General features: G+C 36.6%; 6 non-coding genes and 18 pseudogenes across 6 annotated transcripts; all 24 read right to left on the bottom strand.

Moving 5' to 3' along the window:
• Positions 1–454: 454 nt before the first annotated feature.
• LOC145649547 (5S ribosomal RNA) lies at positions 455–573 on the bottom strand (annotated as a pseudogene).
• Positions 574–1,363: 790 nt separating this feature from the next.
• On the bottom strand, positions 1,364–1,482 carry LOC145650866 (5S ribosomal RNA; annotated as a pseudogene).
• Positions 1,483–2,272: 790 nt separating this feature from the next.
• LOC145649958 (5S ribosomal RNA) lies at positions 2,273–2,391 on the bottom strand (annotated as a pseudogene).
• Positions 2,392–3,182: 791 nt separating this feature from the next.
• LOC145650927 (5S ribosomal RNA) lies at positions 3,183–3,301 on the bottom strand (annotated as a pseudogene).
• Positions 3,302–4,092: 791 nt separating this feature from the next.
• LOC145643987 (5S ribosomal RNA) lies at positions 4,093–4,211 on the bottom strand (annotated as a pseudogene).
• Positions 4,212–4,563: 352 nt separating this feature from the next.
• On the bottom strand, positions 4,564–4,682 carry LOC145649795 (5S ribosomal RNA; annotated as a pseudogene).
• Positions 4,683–5,034: 352 nt separating this feature from the next.
• Positions 5,035–5,153, bottom strand: LOC145649794 (5S ribosomal RNA; annotated as a pseudogene).
• A 1,104-nt stretch (positions 5,154–6,257) lies between these two features.
• On the bottom strand, positions 6,258–6,376 carry LOC145647318 (5S ribosomal RNA). Its single transcript, XR_014116319.1, has one exon. It is a non-coding gene; the product is annotated as a 5S ribosomal RNA (ribosomal RNA).
• A 352-nt stretch (positions 6,377–6,728) lies between these two features.
• Positions 6,729–6,847, bottom strand: LOC145649792 (5S ribosomal RNA; annotated as a pseudogene).
• Positions 6,848–7,951: 1,104 nt separating this feature from the next.
• LOC145647306 (5S ribosomal RNA) lies at positions 7,952–8,070 on the bottom strand. Its single transcript, XR_014116314.1, has one exon. It is a non-coding gene; the product is annotated as a 5S ribosomal RNA (ribosomal RNA).
• Positions 8,071–8,862: 792 nt separating this feature from the next.
• LOC145647294 (5S ribosomal RNA) lies at positions 8,863–8,981 on the bottom strand. Its single transcript, XR_014116312.1, has one exon. It is a non-coding gene; the product is annotated as a 5S ribosomal RNA (ribosomal RNA).
• Positions 8,982–9,773: 792 nt separating this feature from the next.
• On the bottom strand, positions 9,774–9,892 carry LOC145647990 (5S ribosomal RNA; annotated as a pseudogene).
• A 792-nt stretch (positions 9,893–10,684) lies between these two features.
• On the bottom strand, positions 10,685–10,803 carry LOC145650926 (5S ribosomal RNA; annotated as a pseudogene).
• Positions 10,804–11,907: 1,104 nt separating this feature from the next.
• Positions 11,908–12,026, bottom strand: LOC145647282 (5S ribosomal RNA). The gene has a single exon (XR_014116309.1). It is a non-coding gene; the product is annotated as a 5S ribosomal RNA (ribosomal RNA).
• A 353-nt stretch (positions 12,027–12,379) lies between these two features.
• On the bottom strand, positions 12,380–12,498 carry LOC145647766 (5S ribosomal RNA; annotated as a pseudogene).
• Positions 12,499–13,508: 1,010 nt separating this feature from the next.
• LOC145647636 (5S ribosomal RNA) lies at positions 13,509–13,627 on the bottom strand (annotated as a pseudogene).
• A 787-nt stretch (positions 13,628–14,414) lies between these two features.
• On the bottom strand, positions 14,415–14,533 carry LOC145647635 (5S ribosomal RNA; annotated as a pseudogene).
• Positions 14,534–15,323: 790 nt separating this feature from the next.
• LOC145643924 (5S ribosomal RNA) lies at positions 15,324–15,442 on the bottom strand. Its single transcript, XR_014116094.1, has one exon. It is a non-coding gene; the product is annotated as a 5S ribosomal RNA (ribosomal RNA).
• Positions 15,443–16,232: 790 nt separating this feature from the next.
• Positions 16,233–16,351, bottom strand: LOC145649771 (5S ribosomal RNA). Its single transcript, XR_014116623.1, has one exon. It is a non-coding gene; the product is annotated as a 5S ribosomal RNA (ribosomal RNA).
• A 790-nt stretch (positions 16,352–17,141) lies between these two features.
• Positions 17,142–17,260, bottom strand: LOC145649197 (5S ribosomal RNA; annotated as a pseudogene).
• Positions 17,261–18,051: 791 nt separating this feature from the next.
• Positions 18,052–18,170, bottom strand: LOC145647107 (5S ribosomal RNA; annotated as a pseudogene).
• Positions 18,171–18,961: 791 nt separating this feature from the next.
• Positions 18,962–19,080, bottom strand: LOC145649737 (5S ribosomal RNA; annotated as a pseudogene).
• A 574-nt stretch (positions 19,081–19,654) lies between these two features.
• Positions 19,655–19,773, bottom strand: LOC145648903 (5S ribosomal RNA; annotated as a pseudogene).
• A 793-nt stretch (positions 19,774–20,566) lies between these two features.
• On the bottom strand, positions 20,567–20,685 carry LOC145648902 (5S ribosomal RNA; annotated as a pseudogene).
• Between the last annotated feature and the right edge of the window lie 166 nt (positions 20,686–20,851).

Here is a 20,851-nt window from a genome sequence, read left to right as displayed (position 1 = left end):
TAAAGGGATGCAATACAATCTTACAGCACCTGCTATTCCCTGGTACTAAAATATTTCTATTTAATCTGTACACTTCACATACAAGCTTGTCAGTTGCAGATTAAAGTAAAGTGATGCAACAAAAACTTACAGCATCTGCTATTCCCAGGTGCTAACAGATAGTTTTTTTAATTAATCACTGCATTTCACATCCTAGCATGTCATCTTGACAGTAAATTAAAGTGATTCAAGAGAAGCTTACAGCATCTCGTAGTCCAAGGTGCTAACAGATAGTTTTTGATGAATCACTGCACTTCACATTCAGGCATGTGAGTTGGAGAGTAAATGAAAGTGATGCAAAAAAAACTTACAGCATCTGCTATTCCCAGGTGCTAACAGATAGTTTTTTTTATTAATCACTGCACTTCACATTTGAGCATGTCAGCTTGAAAGTAAATTAAAGTGATGCAAGAAAAGCTTACAGCACCTGGTATTCCTAGGTAGGGTCCCACCTCAGTACTATCCAGGCCCAAACTTGCTTAGCTTCCAAGGTCAGATAAGATTGAGCGTTCTCAAGCTGGTGTGGCCGTAAGCCTTAAACACTTACTCAAATTTCCTAATCATAGCAAATATGATCAAAGACCAATCTGACAATTTTTTTTATTAATCCCTGCACTTGACATTCTAGAATGTTATCTTGAATGTAAATTAAATGATGCAATAAAAGCTTACAACATCTGGTATACGGAGGCACTAACAGACAGTTTTTTGATGAATCACTGCACTTCACATTCAGGCATGTGAGTTGGAGAGTAAATGAAAGTGATGCAAAAAAAACGTACAGCATCTGCTATTCCCAGGTGCTAACAGATAGTTTGAGTTAATTATTCACTGCACTTCAAATTTGAACATGATAGCTTGAACATAAATTAAAGGGATGCAATACAATCTTACAGCACCTGCTATTCCCTGGTACTAAAATATTTCTATTTAATCTGTACACTTCACATACAAGCTTGTCAGTTGCAGATTAAAGTAAAGTGATGCAACAAAAACTTACAGCATCTGCTATTCCCAGGTGCTAACAGATAGTTTTTTTAATTAATCACTGCATTTCACATCCTAGCATGTCATCTTGACAGTAAATTAAAGTGATTCAAGAGAAGCTTACAGCATCTCGTAGTCCAAGGTGCTAACAGATAGTTTTTGATGAATCACTGCACTTCACATTCAGGCATGTGAGTTGGAGAGTAAATGAAAGTGATGCCAAAAAAACTTACAGCATCTGCTATTCCCAGGTGCTAACAGATAGTTTTTTTTATTAATCACTGCACTTCACATTTGAGCATGTCAGCTTGAAAGTAAATTAAAGTGATGCAAGAAAAGCTTACAGCACCTGGTATTCCTAGGTAGGGTCCCACCTCAGTACTATCCAGGCCCAAACTTGCTTAGCTTCCAATGTCAGATGAGATTGAGCGTTCTCAAGCTGGTGTGGCCAAAAGCCTTAAAGACTTACTCAAATTTCCTAATCATAGCAAATATGATCAAAGACCAATCTGACAATTTTTTTTATTAATCCCTGCACTTGACATTCTAGAATGTTATCTTGAATGTAAATTAAATGATGCAATAAAAGCTTACAACATCTGGTATACGGAGGCACTAACAGACAGTTTTTTGATGAATCACTGCATTTCACATTCAGGCATGTGAGTTGGAGAGTAAATGAAAGTGATGCAAAAAAAACGTACAGCATCTGCTATTCCCAGGTGCTAACAGATAGTTTGAGTTAATTATTCACTGCACTTCAAATTTGAACATGATAGCTTGAACATAAATTAAAGGGATGCAATACAATCTTACAGCACCTGCTATTCCCTGGTACTAAAATATTTCTATTTAATCTGTACACTTCACATACAAGCTTGTCAGTTGCAGATTAAAGTAAAGTGATGCAACAAAAACTTACAGCATCTGCTATTCCCAGGTGCTAACAGATAGTTTTTTTAATTAATCACTGCATTTCACATCCTAGCATGTCATCTTGACAGTAAATTAAAGTGATTCAAGAGAAGCTTACAGCATCTCGTAGTCCAAGGTGCTAACAGATAGTTTTTGATGAATCACTGCACTTCACATTCAGGCATTTGAGTTGGAGAGTAAATGAAAGTGATGCAAAAAAAACTTACAGCATCTGCTATTCCCAGGTGCTAACAGATAGTTTTTTTTATTAATCACTGCACTTCACATTTGAGCATGTCAGCTTGAAAGTAAATTAAAGTGATGCAAGAAAAGCTTACAGCACCTGGTATTCCTAGGTAGGGTCCCACCTCAGTACTATCCAGGCCCAAACTTGCTTAGCTTCCAAGGTCAGATAAGATTGAGCGTTCTCAAGCTGGTGTGGCCATAAGCCTTAAACACTTACTCAAATTTCCTAATCATAGCAAATATGATCAAAGACCAATCTGACAATTTTTTTTATTAATCCCTGCACTTGACATTCTAGAATGTTATCTTGAATGTAAATTAAATGATGCAATAAAAGCTTACAACATCTGGTATACGGAGGCACTAACAGACAGTTTTTTGATGAATCACTGCACTTCACATTCAGGCATGTGAGTTGGAGAGTAAATGAAAGTGATGCAAAAAAAACGTACAGCATCTGCTATACCCAGGTGCTAACAGATAGTTTGAGTTAATTATTCACTGCACTTCAAATTTGAACATGATAGCTTGAACATAAATTAAAGGGATGCAATACATTCTTACAGCACCTGCTATTCCCTGGTACTAAAATATTTCTATTTAATCTGTACACTTCACATACAAGCTTGTCAGTTGCAGATTAAAGTAAAGTGATGCAACAAAAACTTACAGCATCTGCTATTCCCAGGTGCTAACAGATAGTTTTTTTAATTAATCACTGCATTTCACATCTTAGCATGTCATCTTGACAGTAAATTAAAGTGATGCAAGAGAAGCTTACAGCATCTCGTAGTCCAAGGTGCTAACAGACAGTTTTTTGATGATTTACTGCACTTCACATTCAGGCATGTGAGTTGGAGAGTAAATGAAAGTGATGCAAAAAAAACTTACAGCATCTGCTATTCCCAGGTGCTAACAGATAGTTTTTTTTATTAATCATTGCACTTCACATTTGAGCATGTCAGCTTGAAAGTAAATTAAAGTGATGCAAGAAAAGCTTACAGCACCTGGTATACATAGGTAGGGTCCCACCTCAGTACTATCCAGGCCCAAACTTACTTAGCTTCCAAGGTCAGATGAGATTGGGCATTCTCAAGCTGGTGTGGCCGTAAGCCTTAAACACTTACTCAAATTGCCTAATCATAGCAAATATGATCAAAGACCAATCTGACAATTTTTTTTATTAATCCCTGCAATTGACATTCTAGAATGTTATCTTGAATGTAAATTAAATGATGCAATAAAAGCTTACAACATCTGGTATACGGAGGCACTAACAGACAGTTTTTTGATGAATCACTGCACTTCACATTCAGGCATGTGAGTTGGAGAGTAAATGAAAGTGATGCAAAAAAAACGTACAGCATCTGCTATTCCCAGGTGCTAACAGATAGTTTGAGTTAATTATTCACTGCACTTCAAATTTGAACATGATAGCTTGAACATAAATTAAAGGGATGCAATACAATCTTACAGCACCTGCTATTCCCTGGTACTAAAATATTTCTATTTAATCTGTACACTTCACATACAAGCTTGTCAGTTGCAGATTAAAGTAAAGTGATGCAACAAAAACTTACAGCATCTGCTATTCCCAGGTGCTAACAGATAGTTTTTTTAATTAATCACTGCATTTCACATCTTAGCATGTCATCTTGACAGTAAATTAAAGTGATGCAAGAGAAGCTTACAGCATCTCGTAGTCCAAGGTGCTAACAGACAGTTTTTTGATGATTTACTGCACTTCACATTCAGGCATGTGAGTTGGAGAGTAAATGAAAGTGATGCAAAAAAAACTTACAGCATCTGCTATTCCCAGGTGCTAACAGATAGTTTTTTTTATTAATCATTGCACTTCACATTTGAGCATGTCAGCTTGAAAGTAAATTAAAGTGATGCAAGAAAAGCTTACAGCACCTGGTATACATAGGTAGGGTCCCACCTCAGTACTATCCAGGCCCAAACTTACTTAGCTTCCAAGGTCAGATGAGATTGGGCATTCTCAAGATGGTGTGGCCGTAAGCCTTAAACACTTACTCAAATTGCCTAATCATAGCAAATATGATCAAAGACCAATCTGACAATTTTTTTTATTAATCCCTGCACTTGACATTCTAGAATGTTATCTTGAATGTAAATTAAATGATGCAATAAAAGCTTACAACATCTGGTATACGGAGGCACTAACAGACAGTTTTTTGATGAATCACTGCACTTCACATTCAGGCATGTGAGTTGGAGAGTAAATGAAAGTGATGCAAAAAAAACTTACAGCATCTGCTATTCCCAGGTGCTAACAGATAGTTTTTTTTATTAATCACTGCACTTCACATTTGAGCATGTCAGCTTGAAAGTAAATTATAGTGATGCAAGAAAAGCTTACAGCACCTGGTATTCCTAGGTAGGGTCCCACCTCAGTACTATCCAGGCCCAAACTTGCTTAGCTTCCAAGGTTAGATGAGATTGGGCATTCTCAAGCTGGTGTGGCCGTAAGCCTTAAACTCTTACTCAAATTGCCTAATCATAGCAAATATGATCAAAGACCAATCTGACAATTTTTTTTATTAATCCCTGCACTTGACATTCTAGAATGTTATCTTGAATGTAAATTAAATGATGCAATAAAAGCTTACAACATCTGGTATACGGAGGCACTAACAGACAGTTTTTTGATGAATCACTGCACTTCACATTCAGGCATGTGAGTTGGAGAGTAAATGAAAGTGATGCAAAAAAAACTTACAGCATCTGCTATTCCCAGGTGCTAACAGATAGTTTTTTTTATTAATCACTGCACTTCACATTTGAGCATGTCAGCTTGAAAGTAAATTATAGTGATGCAAGAAAAGCTTACAGCACCTGGTATTCCTAGGTAGGGTCCCACCTCAGTACTATCCAGGCCCAAACTTGCTTAGCTTCCAAGGTTAGATGAGATTGGGCATTCTCAAGCTGGTGTGGCCGTAAGCCTTAAACTCTTACTCAAATTGCCTAATCATAGCAAATATGATCAAAGACCAATCTGACAATTTTTTTTATTAATCCCTGCACTTGACATTCTAGAATGTTATCTTGAATGTAATTAAATGATGCATTAAAAGCTTACAATACGGAGCTGGTATACGGAGGCACTAATTATTCACTGCACTTCAAATTTGAACATGATAGCTTGAACATAAATTAAAGGGATGCAAACAATCTTACAGCACCTGCTATTCCCTGGTACTAAAATTTTTCTATTTAATCTGTACACTTCACATACAAGCTTGTCAGTTGCAGATTAAAGTAAAGTGATGCAACAAAAACTTACAGCATCTGCTATTCCCAGGTGCTAACAGATAGTTTTTTTAATTAATCACTGCATTTCACATCCTAGCATGTCATCTTGACAGTAAATTAAAGTGATGCAAGAGAAGCTTACAGCATCTCGTAGTCCAAGGTGCTAACATATAGTTTTTTGATGAATCACTGCACTTCACATTCAGGCATGTGAGTTGGAGAGTAAATGAAAGTGATGCAAAAAAAACTTACAGCATCTGCTGTTCCCAGGTGCTAACAGATAGTTTAAGTTAATTATTCACTGCACTTCAAATTTGAACATGATAGCTTGAACATAAATTAAAGGGATGCAATACAATCTTACAGCACCTGCTATTCCCTGGTACTAAAATATTTCTATTTAATCTGTACACTTCACATACAAGCTTGTCAGTTGCAGATTAAAGTAAAGTGATGCAACAAAAACTTACAGCATCTGCTATTCCCAGGTGCTAACAGATAGTTTTTTTAATTAATCACTGCATTTCACATCCTAGCATGTCATCTTGACAGTAAATTAAATTGATGCGAGAGAAGCTTACAGCATCTCGTAGTCCAAGTTGCTAACAGATAGTTTTTGATGAATCACTGCACTTCACATTTAGGCACGTGAGTTGGAGAGTAAATGAAAGTGATGCAAAAAAAACTTACAGCATCTGCTATTCCCAGGTGCTAACAGATAGTTTTTTTTATTAATCACTGCACTTCACATTTGAGCATGTCAGCTTGAAAGTAAATTAAAGTGATGCAATAAAAGCTTACAGCACCTGGTATTCCTAGGTAGGGTCCCACCTCAGTACTATCCAGGCCCAAACTTGCTTAGCTTCCAAGGTCAGATGAGATTGGGCGTTGTCAAGCTGGTGTGGCCGTAAGCTTTAAACACTTACTCAAATTTCCTAATCATAGCAAATATGATCAAAGACCAATCTGACAATTTTTTTTATTAATCCCTGCACTTGACATTCTAGAATGGTATCTTGAATGTAAATTAAATGATGCAATAAAAGCTTACAACATCTGGTATACGGAGGCACTAACAGACAGTTTTTTGATGAATCACTGCACTTCACATTCAGGCATGTGAGTTGGAGAGTAAATGAAAGTGATGCAAAAAAAACTTACAGCATCTGCTATTCCCAGGTGCTAACAGATAGTTTTTTTTATTAATCACTGCACTTCACATTTGAGCATGTCAGCTTGAAAGTAAATTATAGTGATGCAAGAAAAGCTTACAGCACCTGGTATTCCTAGGTAGGGTCCCACCTCAGTACTATCCAGGCCCAAACTTGCTTAGCTTCCAAGGTTAGATGAGATTGGGCATTCTCAAGCTGGTGTGGCCGTAAGCCTTAAACTCTTACTCAAATTGCCTAATCATAGCAAATATGATCAAAGACCAATCTGACAATTTTTTTTATTAATCCCTGCACTTGACATTCTAGAATGTTATCTTGAATGTAATTAAATGATGCAATAAAAGCTTACAATACGGAGCTGGTATACGGAGGCACTAATTATTCACTGCACTTCAAATTTGAACATGATAGCTTGAACATAAATTAAAGGGATGCAAACAATCTTACAGCACCTGCTATTCCCTGGTACTAAAATTTTTCTATTTAATCTGTACACTTCACATACAAGCTTGTCAGTTGCAGATTAAAGTAAAGTGATGCAACAAAAACTTACAGCATCTGCTATTCCCAGGTGCTAACAGATAGTTTTTTTAATTAATCACTGCATTTCACATCCTAGCATGTCATCTTGACAGTAAATTAAAGTGATGCAAGAGAAGCTTACAGCATCTCGTAGTCCAAGGTGCTAACATATAGTTTTTTGATGAATCACTGCACTTCACATTCAGGCATGTGAGTTGGAGAGTAAATGAAAGTGATGCAAAAAAAACTTACAGCATCTGCTGTTCCCAGGTGCTAACAGATAGTTTAAGTTAATTATTCACTGCACTTCAAATTTGAACATGATAGCTTGAACATAAATTAAAGGGATGCAATACAATCTTACAGCACCTGCTATTCCCTGGTACTAAAATATTTCTATTTAATCTGTACACTTCACATACAAGCTTGTCAGTTGCAGATTAAAGTAAAGTGATGCAACAAAAACTTACAGCATCTGCTATTCCCAGGTGCTAACAGATAGTTTTTTTAATTAATCACTGCATTTCACATCCTAGCATGTCATCTTGACAGTAAATTAAATTGATGCGAGAGAAGCTTACAGCATCTCGTAGTCCAAGTTGCTAACAGATAGTTTTTGATGAATCACTGCACTTCACATTTAGGCACGTGAGTTGGAGAGTAAATGAAAGTGATGCAAAAAAAACTTACAGCATCTGCTATTCCCAGGTGCTAACAGATAGTTTTTTTTATTAATCACTGCACTTCACATTTGAGCATGTCAGCTTGAAAGTAAATTAAAGTGATGCAATAAAAGCTTACAGCACCTGGTATTCCTAGGTAGGGTCCCACCTCAGTACTATCCAGGCCCAAACTTGCTTAGCTTCCAAGGTCAGATGAGATTGGGCGTTGTCAAGCTGGTGTGGCCGTAAGCTTTAAACACTTACTCAAATTTCCTAATCATAGCAAATATGATCAAAGACCAATCTGACAATTTTTTTTATTAATCCCTGCACTTGACATTCTAGAATGGTATCTTGAATGTAAATTAAATGATGCAATAAAAGCTTACAACATCTGGTATACGGAGGCACTAACAGACAGTTTTTTGATGAATCACTGCACTTCACATTCAGGCATGTGAGTTGGAGAGTAAATGAAAGTGATGCAAAAAAAAACGTACAGCATCTGCTATTCCCAGGTGCTAACAGATAGTTTAAGTTAATTATTCACTGCACTTCAAATTTGAACATGATAGCTTGAACATAAATTAAAGGGATGCAATACAATCTTACAGCACCAACTATTCCCTGGTACTAAAATATTTCTATTTAATCTGTACACTTCACATACAAGCTTGTCAGTTGCAGATTAAAGTAAAGTGATGCAACAAAAACTTACAGCATCTGCTATTCCCAGGTGCTAACAGATAGTTTTTTTAATTAATCACTGCATTTCACATCTTAGCATGTCATCTTGACAGTAAATTAAAGTGATGCAAGAGAAGCTTACAGCATCTCGTAGTCCAAGGTGCTAACAGACAGTTTTTTGATGATTTACTGCACTTCACATTCAGGCATGTGAGTTGGAGAGTAAATGAAAGTGATGCAAAAAAAACTTACAGCATCTGCTATTCCCAGGTGCTAACAGATAGTTTTTTTTATTAATCACTGCACTTCACATTTGAGCATGTCAGCTTGAAAGTAAATTAAAGTGATGCAATAAAAGCTTACAGCACCTGGTATTCCTAGGTAGGGTCCCACCTCAGTACTATCCAGGCCCAAACTTGCTTAGCTTCCAAGGTCAGATGAGATTGGGCGTTGTCAAGCTGGTGTGGCCGTAAGCTTTAAACACTTACTCAAATTTCCTAATCATAGCAAATATGATCAAAGACCAATCTGACAATTTTTTTTATTAATCCCTGCACTTGACATTCTAGAATGGTATCTTGAATGTAAATTAAATGATGCAATAAAAGCTTACAACATCTGGTATACGGAGGCACTAACAGACAGTTTTTTGATGAATCACTGCACTTCACATTCAGGCATGTGAGTTGGAGAGTAAATGAAAGTGATGCAAAAAAAAACGTACAGCATCTGCTATTCCCAGGTGCTAACAGATAGTTTAAGTTAATTATTCACTGCACTTCAAATTTGAACATGATAGCTTGAACATAAATTAAAGGGATGCAATACAATCTTACAGCACCTGCTATTCCCTGGTACTAAAATATTTCTATTTAATCTGTACACTTCACATACAAGCTTGTCAGTTGCAGATTAAAGTAAAGTGATGCAACAAAAACTTACAGCATCTGCTATTCCCAGGTGCTAACAGATAGTTTTTTTAATTAATCACTGCATTTCACATCTTATCATGTCATCTTGACAGTAAATTAAAGTGATGCAAGAGAAGCTTACAGCATCTCGTAGTCCAAGGTGCTAACAGACAGTTTTTTGATGATTTACTGCACTTCACATTCAGGCATGTGAGTTGGAGAGTAAATGAAAGTGATGCAAAAAAAACTTACAGCATCTGCTATTCCCAGGTGCTAACAGATAGCTTTTTTTATTAATCACTGCACTTCACATTTGAGCATGTCAGCTTGAAAGTAAATTAAAGTGATGCAATAAAAGCTTACAGCACCTGGTATTCCTAGGTAGGGTCCCACCTCAGTACTATCCAGGCCCAAACTTGCTTAGCTTCCAAGCTCAGATGAGATTGGGCGTTGTCAAGCTGGTGTGGCCGTAATCTTTAAACACTTACTCAAATTTCCTAATCATAGCAAATATGATCAAAGACCAATCTGACAATTTTTTTTATTAATCCCTGCACTTGACATTCTAGAATGGTATCTTGAATGTAAATTAAATGATGCAATAAAAGCTTACAACATCTGGTATACGGAGGCACTAACAGACAGTTTTTTGATGAATCACTGCACTTCACATTCAGGCATGTGAGTTGGAGAGTAAATGAAAGTGATGCAAAAAAAAACGTACAGCATCTGCTATTCCCAGGTGCTAACAGATAGTTTAAGTTAATTATTCACTGCACTTCAAATTTGAACATGATAGCTTGAACATAAATTAAAGGGATGCAATACAATCTTACAGCACCTGCTATTCCCTGGTACTAAAATATTTCTATTTAATCTGTACACTTCACATACAAGCTTGTCAGTTGCAGATTAAAGTAAAGTGATGCAACAAAAACTTACAGCATCTGCTATTCCCAGGTGCTAACAGATAGTTTTTTTAATTAATCACTGCATTTCACATCTTAGCATGTCATCTTGACAGTAAATTAAAGTGATGCAAGAGAAGCTTACAGCATCTCGTAGTCCAAGGTGCTAACAGACAGTTTTTTGATGATTTACTGCACTTCACATTCAGGCATGTGAGTTGGAGAGTAAATGAAAGTGATGCAAAAAAAACTTACAGCATCTGCTATTCCCAGGTGCTAACAGATAGCTTTTTTTATTAATCATTGCACTTCACATTTGAGCATGTCAGCTTGAAAGTAAATTAAAGTGATGCAAGAAAAGCTTACAGCACCTGGTATACATAGGTAGGGTCCCACCTCAGTACTATCCAGGCCCAAACTTACTTAGCTTCCAAGGTCAGATGAGATTGGGCATTCTCAAGCTGGTGTGGCCGTAAGCCTTAAACACTTACTCAAATTGCCTAATCATAGCAAATATGATCAAAGACCAATCTGACAATTTTTTTTATTAATCCCTGCACTTGACATTCTAGAATGTTATCTTGAATGTAATTAAATGATGCATTAAAAGCTTACAATACGGAGCTGGTATACGGAGGCACTAATTATTCACTGCACTTCAAATTTGAACATGATAGCTTGAACATAAATTAAAGGGATGCAAACAATCTTACAGCACCTGCTATTCCCTGGTACTAAAATTTTTCTATTTAATCTGTACACTTCACATACAAGCTTGTCAGTTGCAGATTAAAGTAAAGTGATGCAACAAAAACTTACAGCATCTGCTATTCCCAGGTGCTAACAGATAGTTTTTTTAATTAATCACTGCATTTCACATCCTAGCATGTCATCTTGACAGTAAATTAAAGTGATGCAAGAGAAGCTTACAGCATCTCGTAGTCCAAGGTGCTAACATATAGTTTTTTGATGAATCACTGCACTTCACATTCAGGCATGTGAGTTGGAGAGTAAATGAAAGTGATGCAAAAAAAACTTACAGCATCTGCTGTTCCCAGGTGCTAACAGATAGTTTAAGTTAATTATTCACTGCACTTCAAATTTGAACATGATAGCTTGAACATAAATTAAAGGGATGCAATACAATCTTACAGCACCTGCTATTCCCTGGTACTAAAATATTTCTATTTAATCTGTACACTTCACATACAAGCTTGTCAGTTGCAGATTAAAGTAAAGTGATGCAACAAAAACTTACAGCATCTGCTATTCCCAGGTGCTAACAGATAGTTTTTTTAATTAATCACTGCATTTCACATCCTAGCATGTCATCTTGACAGTAAATTAAATTGATGCGAGAGAAGCTTACAGCATCTCGTAGTCCAAGTTGCTAACAGATAGTTTTTGATGAATCACTGCACTTCACATTTAGGCACGTGAGTTGGAGAGTAAATGAAAGTGATGCAAAAAAAACTTACAGCATCTGCTATTCCCAGGTGCTAACAGATAGTTTTTTTTATTAATCACTGCACTTCACATTTGAGCATGTCAGCTTGAAAGTAAATTAAAGTGATGCAATAAAAGCTTACAGCACCTGGTATTCCTAGGTAGGGTCCCACCTCAGTACTATCCAGGCCCAAACTTGCTTAGCTTCCAAGGTCAGATGAGATTGGGCGTTGTCAAGCTGGTGTGGCCGTAAGCTTTAAACACTTACTCAAATTTCCTAATCATAGCAAATATGATCAAAGACCAATCTGACAATTTTTTTTATTAATCCCTGCACTTGACATTCTAGAATGGTATCTTGAATGTAAATTAAATGATGCAATAAAAGCTTACAACATCTGGTATACGGAGGCACTAACAGACAGTTTTTTGATGAATCACTGCACTTCACATTCAGGCATGTGAGTTGGAGAGTAAATGAAAGTGATGCAAAAAAAACTTACAGCATCGGCTATTCCCAGGTGCTAACAGATAGTTTTTTTTTAATAATCACTGCACTTCACATTTGAGCATGTCAGCTTGAAAGTAAATTAAAGTGATGCAAGAAGAGCTTACAGCACCTGGTATTCCTAGGTAGAGTCCCACCTCAGTACTATCCAGACCCAAACTTGCTTAGCTTCCAAGGTCAGATGAGATTGGGCGTTCTCAAGCTGGTGTGGCCGTAAGCCTTAAACACTTACTCAAATTGCCTAATCATAGCAAATATGATCAAAGACCAATCTGACAATTTTTTTATTAATCCCTGCACTTGACATTCTAGAATGTTATCTTGAATGTAAATTAAATGATGCAATAAAAGCTTACAACATCTGGTATACGGAGGCACTAACAGACAGTTTTTTGATGAATCACTGCACTTCACATTCAGGCATTTGAGTTGGAGAGTAAATGAAAGTGATGCAAAAAAAAACGTACAGCATCTGCTATTCCCAGGTGCTAACAGATAGTTTAAGTTAATTATTCACTGCACTTCAAATTTGAACATGATAGCTTGAACATAAATTAAAGGGATGCAATACAATCTTACAGCACCTGCTATTCCCTGGTACTAAAATATTTCTATTTAATCTGTACACTTCACATACAAGCTTGTCAGTTGCAGATTAAAGTAAAGTGATGCAACAAAAACTTACAGCATCTGCTATTCCCAGGTGCTAACAGATAGTTTTTTTAATTAATCACTGCATTTCACATCCTAGCATGTCATCTTGACAGTAAATTAAATTGATGCGAGAGAAGCTTACAGCATCTCGTAGTCCAAGGTGCTAACAGATAGTTTTTGATGAATCACTGCACTTCACATTCAGGCACGTGAGTTGGAGAGTAAATGAAAGTGATGCAAAAAAAACTTACAGCATCTGCTATTCCCAGGTGCTAACAGATAGTTTTTTTAATTAATCACTGCATTTCACATCCTAGCATGTCATCTTGACAGTAAATTAAAGTGATTCAAGAGAATCTTACAGCATCTCGTAGTCCAAGGTGCTAACAGATAGTTTTTGATGAATCACTGCACTTCACATTCAGGCATGTGAGTTGGAGAGTAAATGAAAGTGATGCAAAAAAAACTTACAGCATCTGCTATTCCCAGGTGCTAACAGATAGTTTTTTTTATTAATCACTGCACTTCACATTTGAGCATGTCAGCTTGAAAGTAAATTAAAGTGATGCAATAAAAGCTTACAGCACCTGGTATTCCTAGGTAGGGTCCCACCTCAGTACTATCCAGGCCCAAACTTGCTTAGCTTCCAAGGTCAGATGAGATTGGGCGTTCTCAAGCTGGCGTGGCCGTAAGCTTTAAACACTTACTCAAATTTCCTAATCATAGCAAATATGATCAAAGACCAATCTGACAATTTTTTTTATTAATCCCTGCACTTGACATTCTAGAATGGTATCTTGAATGTAAATTAAATGATGCAATAAAAGCTTACAACATCTGGTATACGGAGGCACTAACAGACAGTTTTTTGATGAATCACTGCACTTCACATTCAGGCATGTGAGTTGGAGAGTAAATGAAAGTGATGCAAAAAAAACTTACAGCATCGGCTATTCCCAGGTGCTAACAGATAGTTTAAGTTAATTATTCACTGCACTTTAAATTTGAACATGATAGCTTGAACATAAATTAAAGGGATGCAATACAATCTTACAGCACCTGCTATTCCCTGGTACTAAAATATTTCTATTTAATCTGTACACTTCACATACAAGCTTGTCAGTTGCAGATTAAAGTAAAGTGATGCAACAAAAACTTACAGCATCTGCTATTCCCAGGTGCTAACAGATAGTTTTTTTAATCACTGCATTTCACATCCTAGCATGTCATCTTGACAGTAAATTAAATTGATGCCAGAGAAGCTTACAGCATCTCGTAGTCCAAGTTGCTAACAGATAGTTTTTGATGAATCACTGCACTTCACATTTAGGCACGTGAGTTGGAGAGTAAATGAAAGTGATGCAAAAAAAACTTACAGCATCTGCTATTCCCAGGTGCTAACAGATAGTTTTTTTTTATTAATCACTGCACTTCACATTTGAGCATGTCAGCTTGAAAGTAAATTAAAGTGATGCAATAAAAGCTTACAGCACCTGGTATTCCTAGGTAGGGTCCCACCTCAGTACTATCCAGGCCCAAACTTGCTTAGCTTCCAAGGTCAGATGAGATTGGGCGTTCTCAAGCTGGCGTGGCCGTAAGCTTTAAACACTTACTCAAATTGCCTAATCATAGCAAATATGATCAAAGACCAATCTGACAATTTTTTTATTAATCCCTGCACTTGACATTCTAGAATGTTATCTTGAATGTAAATTAAATGATGCAATAAAAGCTTACAACATCTGGTATACGGAGGCACTAACAGACAGTTTTTTGATGAATCACTGCACTTCACATTCAGGCATGTGAGTTGGAGAGTAAATGAAAGTGATGCAAAAAAAAACGTACAGCATCTGCTATTCCCAGGTGCTAACAGATAGTTTAAGTTAATTATTCACTGCACTTCAAATTTGAACATGATAGCTTGAACATAAATTAAAGGGATGCAATACAATCTTACAGCACCTGCTATTCCCTGGTACTAAAATATTTCTATTTAATCTGTACACTTCACATACAAGCTTGTCAGTTGCAGATTAAAGTAAAGTGATGCAACAAAAACTTACAGCATCTGCTATTCCCAGGTGCTAACAGATAGTTTTTTTAATTAATCACTGCATTTCACATCCTAGCATGTCATCTTGACAGTAAATTAAAGTGATTCAAGAGAAGCTTACAGCATCTCGTAGTCCAAGGTGCTAACAGATAGTTTTTGATGAATCACTGCACTTCACATTTAGGCACGTGAGTTGGAGAGTAAATGAAAGTGATGCAAAAAAAACTTACAGCATCTGCTATTCCCAGGTGCTAACAGATAGTTTTTTTTATTAATCACTGCACTTCACATTTGAGCATGTCAGCTTAAAAGTAAATTAAAGTGATGCAATAAAAGCTTACAGCACCTGGTATTCCTAGGTAGGGTCCCACCTCAGTACTATCCAGGCCCAAACTTGCTTAGCTTCCAAGGTCAGATGAGATTGGGCGTTCTCAAGCTGGTGTGGCTGTAAGCCTTAAACACTTACTCAAATTGCCTAATCATAGCAAATATGATCAAAGACCAATCTGACAATTTTTTTTATTAATCCCTGCACTTGACATTCTAGAATGTTATCTTGAATGTAAATTAAATGATGCAATAAAAGCTTACAACATCTGGTATACGGAGGCACTAACAGACAGTTTTTTGATGAATCACTGCACTTCACATTCAGGCATGTGAGTTGGAGAGTAAATGAAAGTGATGCATAAAAAACTTACAGCATCTGCTATTCCCAGGTGCTAACAGATAGTTTGAGTTAATTATTCACTGCACTTCAAATTTGAACATGATAGCTTGAACATAAATTAAAGGGATGCAATACAATCTTACAGCACCTGCTATTCCCTGGTACTAAAATATTTCTATTTAATCTGTACACTTCACATACAAGCTTGTCAGTTGCAGATTAAAGTAAAGTGATGCAACAAAAACTTACAGCATCTGCTATTCCCAGGTGCTAACAGATAGTTTTTTTAATTAATCACTGCACTTCACATCCTAGCATGTCATCTTGACAGTAAATTAAAGTGATTCAAGAGAAGCTTACAGCATCTCGTAGTCCAAGGTGCTAACAGATAGTTTTTGATGAATCACTGCACTTCACATTTAGGCACGTGAGTTGGAGAGTAAATGAAAGTGATGCAAAAAAAACTTACAGCATCTGCTATTCCCAGGTGCTAACAGATAGTTTTTTTTATTAATCACTGCACTTCACATTTGAGCATGTCAGCTTAAAAGTAAATTAAAGTGATGCAATAAAAGCTTACAGCACCTGGTATTCCTAGGTAGGGTCCCACCTCAGTACTATCCAGGCCCAAACTTGCTTAGCTTCCAAGGTCAGATGAGATTGGGCGTTCTCAAGCTGGTGTGGCCGTAAGCCTTAAACACTTACTGAAATTGCCTAATCATAGCAAATATGATCAAAGACCAATCTGACAATTTTTTTTATTAATCCCTGCACTTGACATTCTAGAATGGTATCTTGAATGTAAATTAAATGATGCAATAAAAGCTTACAACATCTGGTATACGGAGGCACTAACAGACAGTTTTTTGATGAATCACTGCACTTAACATTCAGGCATGTGAGTTGGAGAGTAAATGAAAGTGATGCATAAAAAACTTACAGCATCTGCTATTCCCAGGTGCTAACAGATAGTTTGAGTTAATTATTCACTGCACTTCAAATTTGAACATGATAGCTTGAACATAAATTAAAGGGATGCAATACAATCTTACAGCACCTGCTATTCCCTGGTACTAAAATATTTCTATTTAATCTGTACACTTCACATACAAGCTTGTCAGTTGCAGATTAAAGTAAAGTGATGCAACAAAAACTTACAGCATCTGCTATTCCCAGGTGCTAACAGATAGTTTTTTTAATTAATCACTGCACTTCACATCCTAGCATGTCATCTTGACAGTAAATTAAAGTGATTCAAGAGAAGCTTACAGCATCTCGTAGTCCAAGGTGCTAACAGATAGTTTTTGATGAATCACTGCACTTCACATTCAGGCATGTGAGTTGGAGAGTAAATGAAAGTGATGCAAAAAAAACTTACAGCATCTGCTATTCCCAGGTGCTAACAGATAGTTTTTTTTATTAATCACTGCACTTCACATTTGAGCATGTCAGCTTGAAAGTAAATTAAAGTGATGCAAGAAAAGCTTACAGCACCTGGTATTCCTAGGTAGGGTCCCACCTCAGTACTATCCAGGTCCAAACTTGCTTAGCTTCCAAGGTCAGATGAGATTGGACGTTCTCAAGCTGGTGTGGCCGTAAGCCTTAAACACTTACTCAAATTGCCTAATCATAGCAAATATGATCAAAGACCAATCTGACAATTTTTTTTATTAATCCCTGCACTTGACATTCTAGAATGTTATCTTGAATGTAAATTAAATGATGCAATAAAAGCTTACAACATCTGGTATACGGAGGCACTAACAGACAGTTTTTTGATGAATCACTGCACTTCACATTCAGGCATGTGAGTTGGAGAGTAAATGAAAGTGATGCAAAAAAAAACGTACAGCATCTGCTATTCCCAGGTGCTAACAGATAGTTTAAGTTAAATATTCACTGCACTTCAAATTTGAACATGATAGCTTGAACATAAATTAAAGGGATGCAATACAATCTTACAGCACCTGCTATTCCCTGGTACTAAAATATTTCTATTTAATCTGTACACTTCACATACAAGCTTGTCAGTTGCAGATTAAAGTAAAGTGATGCAACAAAAACTTACAGCATCTGCTATTCCCAGGTGCTAACAGATAGTTTTTTTAATTAATCACTGCATTTCACATCCTAGCATGTCATCTTGACAGTTAATTAAATTGATGCGAGAGAAGCTTACAGCATCTCGTAGTCCAAGGTGCTAACAGATAGTTTTTGATGAATCACTGCACTTCACATTCAGGCACGTGAGTTGTAGAGTAAATGAAAGTGATGCAAAAAAAACTTACAGCATCTGCTATTCCCAGGTGCTAACAGATAGTTTTTTTTATTAATCACTGCACTTCACATTTGAGCATGTCAGCTTGAAAGTAAATTAAAGTGATGCAATAAAAGCTTACAGCACCTGGTATTCCTAGGTAGGGTCCCACCTCAGTACTATCCAGGCCCAAACTTGCTTAGCTTCCAAGGTCAGATGAGATTGGGCGTTCTCAAGCTGGTGTGGCCGTAAACCTTAAACACTTACTCAAATTGCCTAATCATAGCAAATATGATCAAAGACCAATCTGACAATTTTTTTTATTAATCCCTGCACTTGACATTCTAGAATGTTATCTTGAATGTAAATTAAATGATGCAATAAAAGCTTACAACATCTGGTATACGGAGGCACTAACAGACAGTTTTTTGATGAATCACTGCACTTCACATTCAGGCATGTGAGTTGGAGAGTAAATGAAAGTGATGCAAAAAAAAACGTACAGCATCTGCTATTCCCAGGTGCTAACAGATAGTTTAAGTTAATTATTCACTGCACTTCAAATTTGAACATGATAGCTTGAACATAAATTAAAGGGTTGCAATACAATCTTACAGCACCTGCTATTCCCTGGTACTAAAATATTTCTATTTAATCTGTACACTTCACATACAAGCTTGTCAGTTGCAGATTAAAGTAAAGTGATGCAACAAAAACTTACAGCATCTGCTATTCCCAGGTGCTAACAGATAGTTTTTTTAATTAATCACTGCATTTCACATCCTAGCATGTCATCTTGACAGTAAATTAAATTGATGCGAGAGAAGCTTACAGCATCTCGTAGTCCAAGTTGCTAACAGATAGTTTTTGATGAATCACTGCACTTCACATTTAGGCACGTGAGTTGGAGAGTAAATGAAAGTGATGCAAAAAAAACTTACAGCATCTGCTATTCCCAGGTGCTAACAGATAGTTTTTTTTATTAATCACTGCACTTCACATTTGAGCATGTCAGCTTGAAAGTAAATTAAAGTGATGCATGAAAAGCTTACAACACCTGGTATTCCTAGGTAGGGTCCCACCTCAGTACTATCCAGGCCCAAACTTGCTTAGCTTCCAAGGTCAGATGAGATTGGGCGTTCTCAAGATGGTGTGGCAGTAAGCCTTAAACACTTAGTCAAATTGCCTAATCATAGCAAATATGATCAAAGACCAATCTGACTATTTTTTTTATTAATCCCTGCACTTGACATTCTAGAATGTTATCTTGAAAGTAAATTAAATGATGCAATAAAAGCTTACAACATCTGGTATACGGAGGCAATACGAGACAATTTTTTTATTAATCACTGCACTTCACATTCAAGCATGTCAGTTGGAGAGTAAATTAAAGTGATGCAACAAAAACTTACAGCATCTGCTATTCCCAGGTGCTAACAGATAGCTTTTTTAATTAATCACTGCACTTCACATCCTAGCATGTCATCTTAAAAGTACATTAAAGTGATGCAAGAGAAGCTTACAGCATCTCGTAGTCCAAGCTGCTAACAGATAGTTTTTTGATGAATCACTGCACTTCACATTCAGGCATGTGAGTTGGAGAGTAAATGAAAGTGATGCAAAAAAAACTTACAGCATCTGCTATTCCCATGTGCTAATAGATAGTTTTTTTTTATTAATCACTGCACTTCACATTTGAGCATGTCAGCTTGAAAGTAAATTAAATTGATGCAAGAAAAGCTTACAGCACCTGGTATTCCTAGGTAGGGTCCCACCTCAGTACTATCCAGGCCCAAACTTGCTTAGCTTCCAAGGTCAGATGAGATTGGGCGTTCTCAAGATGGTGTGGCAGTAAGCCTTAAACAATTAGTCAAATTGCCTAATCATAGCAAATATGAATTAAAGACCAATCTGACTATTTTTTTTATTAATCCCTGCACTTGACATTCTAGAATGTTATCTTGAAAGTAAATTAAATGATGCAATAAAAGCTTACAACATCTGGTATACGGAGGCACTAACAGACAGTATTTTTATTAATCACTGCACTTCACATTCAAGCATGTCAGTTGGAGAGTAAATTAAAGTGATGCAATAAAAACTTACAGCATCTGCTATTCCCAGGTGCTAGCAGATAGTTTGATTTAATTATTCACTGCACTTCAAATTTGAACATGATAGCTTGAACATAAATTAAAGGGATGCAATAAAATCTTACAGCACCTGCTATTCCCTGGTACTAAAAGATTTCTATTTAATCTGTACACTTCACATACAAGCATGTCAGTTGCAGATTAAATTAAAGTGATGCAACAAAAATTTACAGCATCTGCTATTCCCAGGTGCTAACAGATAGTTTTTTTTAATTAATCACTGCACTTCACATCCTAGCATGTCATCTTAAAAGTAAATTAAAGTGATGCAAGAGAAGCTTACAGCATCTCGTAGTCCAAGGTGCTAACAGATAGTTTTTTGATGAATCACTGCACTTCACATTCAGGCATGTGAGTTGGAGAGTAAATGAAAGTGATGCAAAAAAAACTTACAGCATCTGCTATTCCCATGTGCTAACAGATAGTTTTTTTTTATTAACACTGCACTTCACATTTGAGCATGTCAGCTTGAAAGTAAATTAAAGTGATGCAAGAAAAGCTTACAGCACCTGGTATTCCTAGGTAGGGTCCCACCTCAGTACTATCCAGGCCCAAACTTGCTTAGCTTCCAAGGTCAGATGAGATTGGGCGTTCTCAAGATGGTGTGGCAGTAAGCCTTAAACAATTAGTCAAATTGCCTAATCATAGCAAATATGAATTAAAGACCAATCTGACTATTTTTTTTATTAATCCCTGCACTTGACATTCTAGAATGTTATCTTGAAAGTAAATTAAATGATGCAATAAAAGCTTACAACATCTGGTATACGGAGGCACTAACA

Source organism: Electrophorus electricus, chromosome 13, assembly GCF_041902795.1.
Source record: "Electrophorus electricus isolate QZ-2024a chromosome 13, ASM4190279v1, whole genome shotgun sequence".
Taxonomy (NCBI): Eukaryota; Metazoa; Chordata; class Actinopteri; order Gymnotiformes; family Gymnotidae; genus Electrophorus; species Electrophorus electricus.
This window is presented reverse-complemented; position numbering and strand designations above follow the sequence as displayed.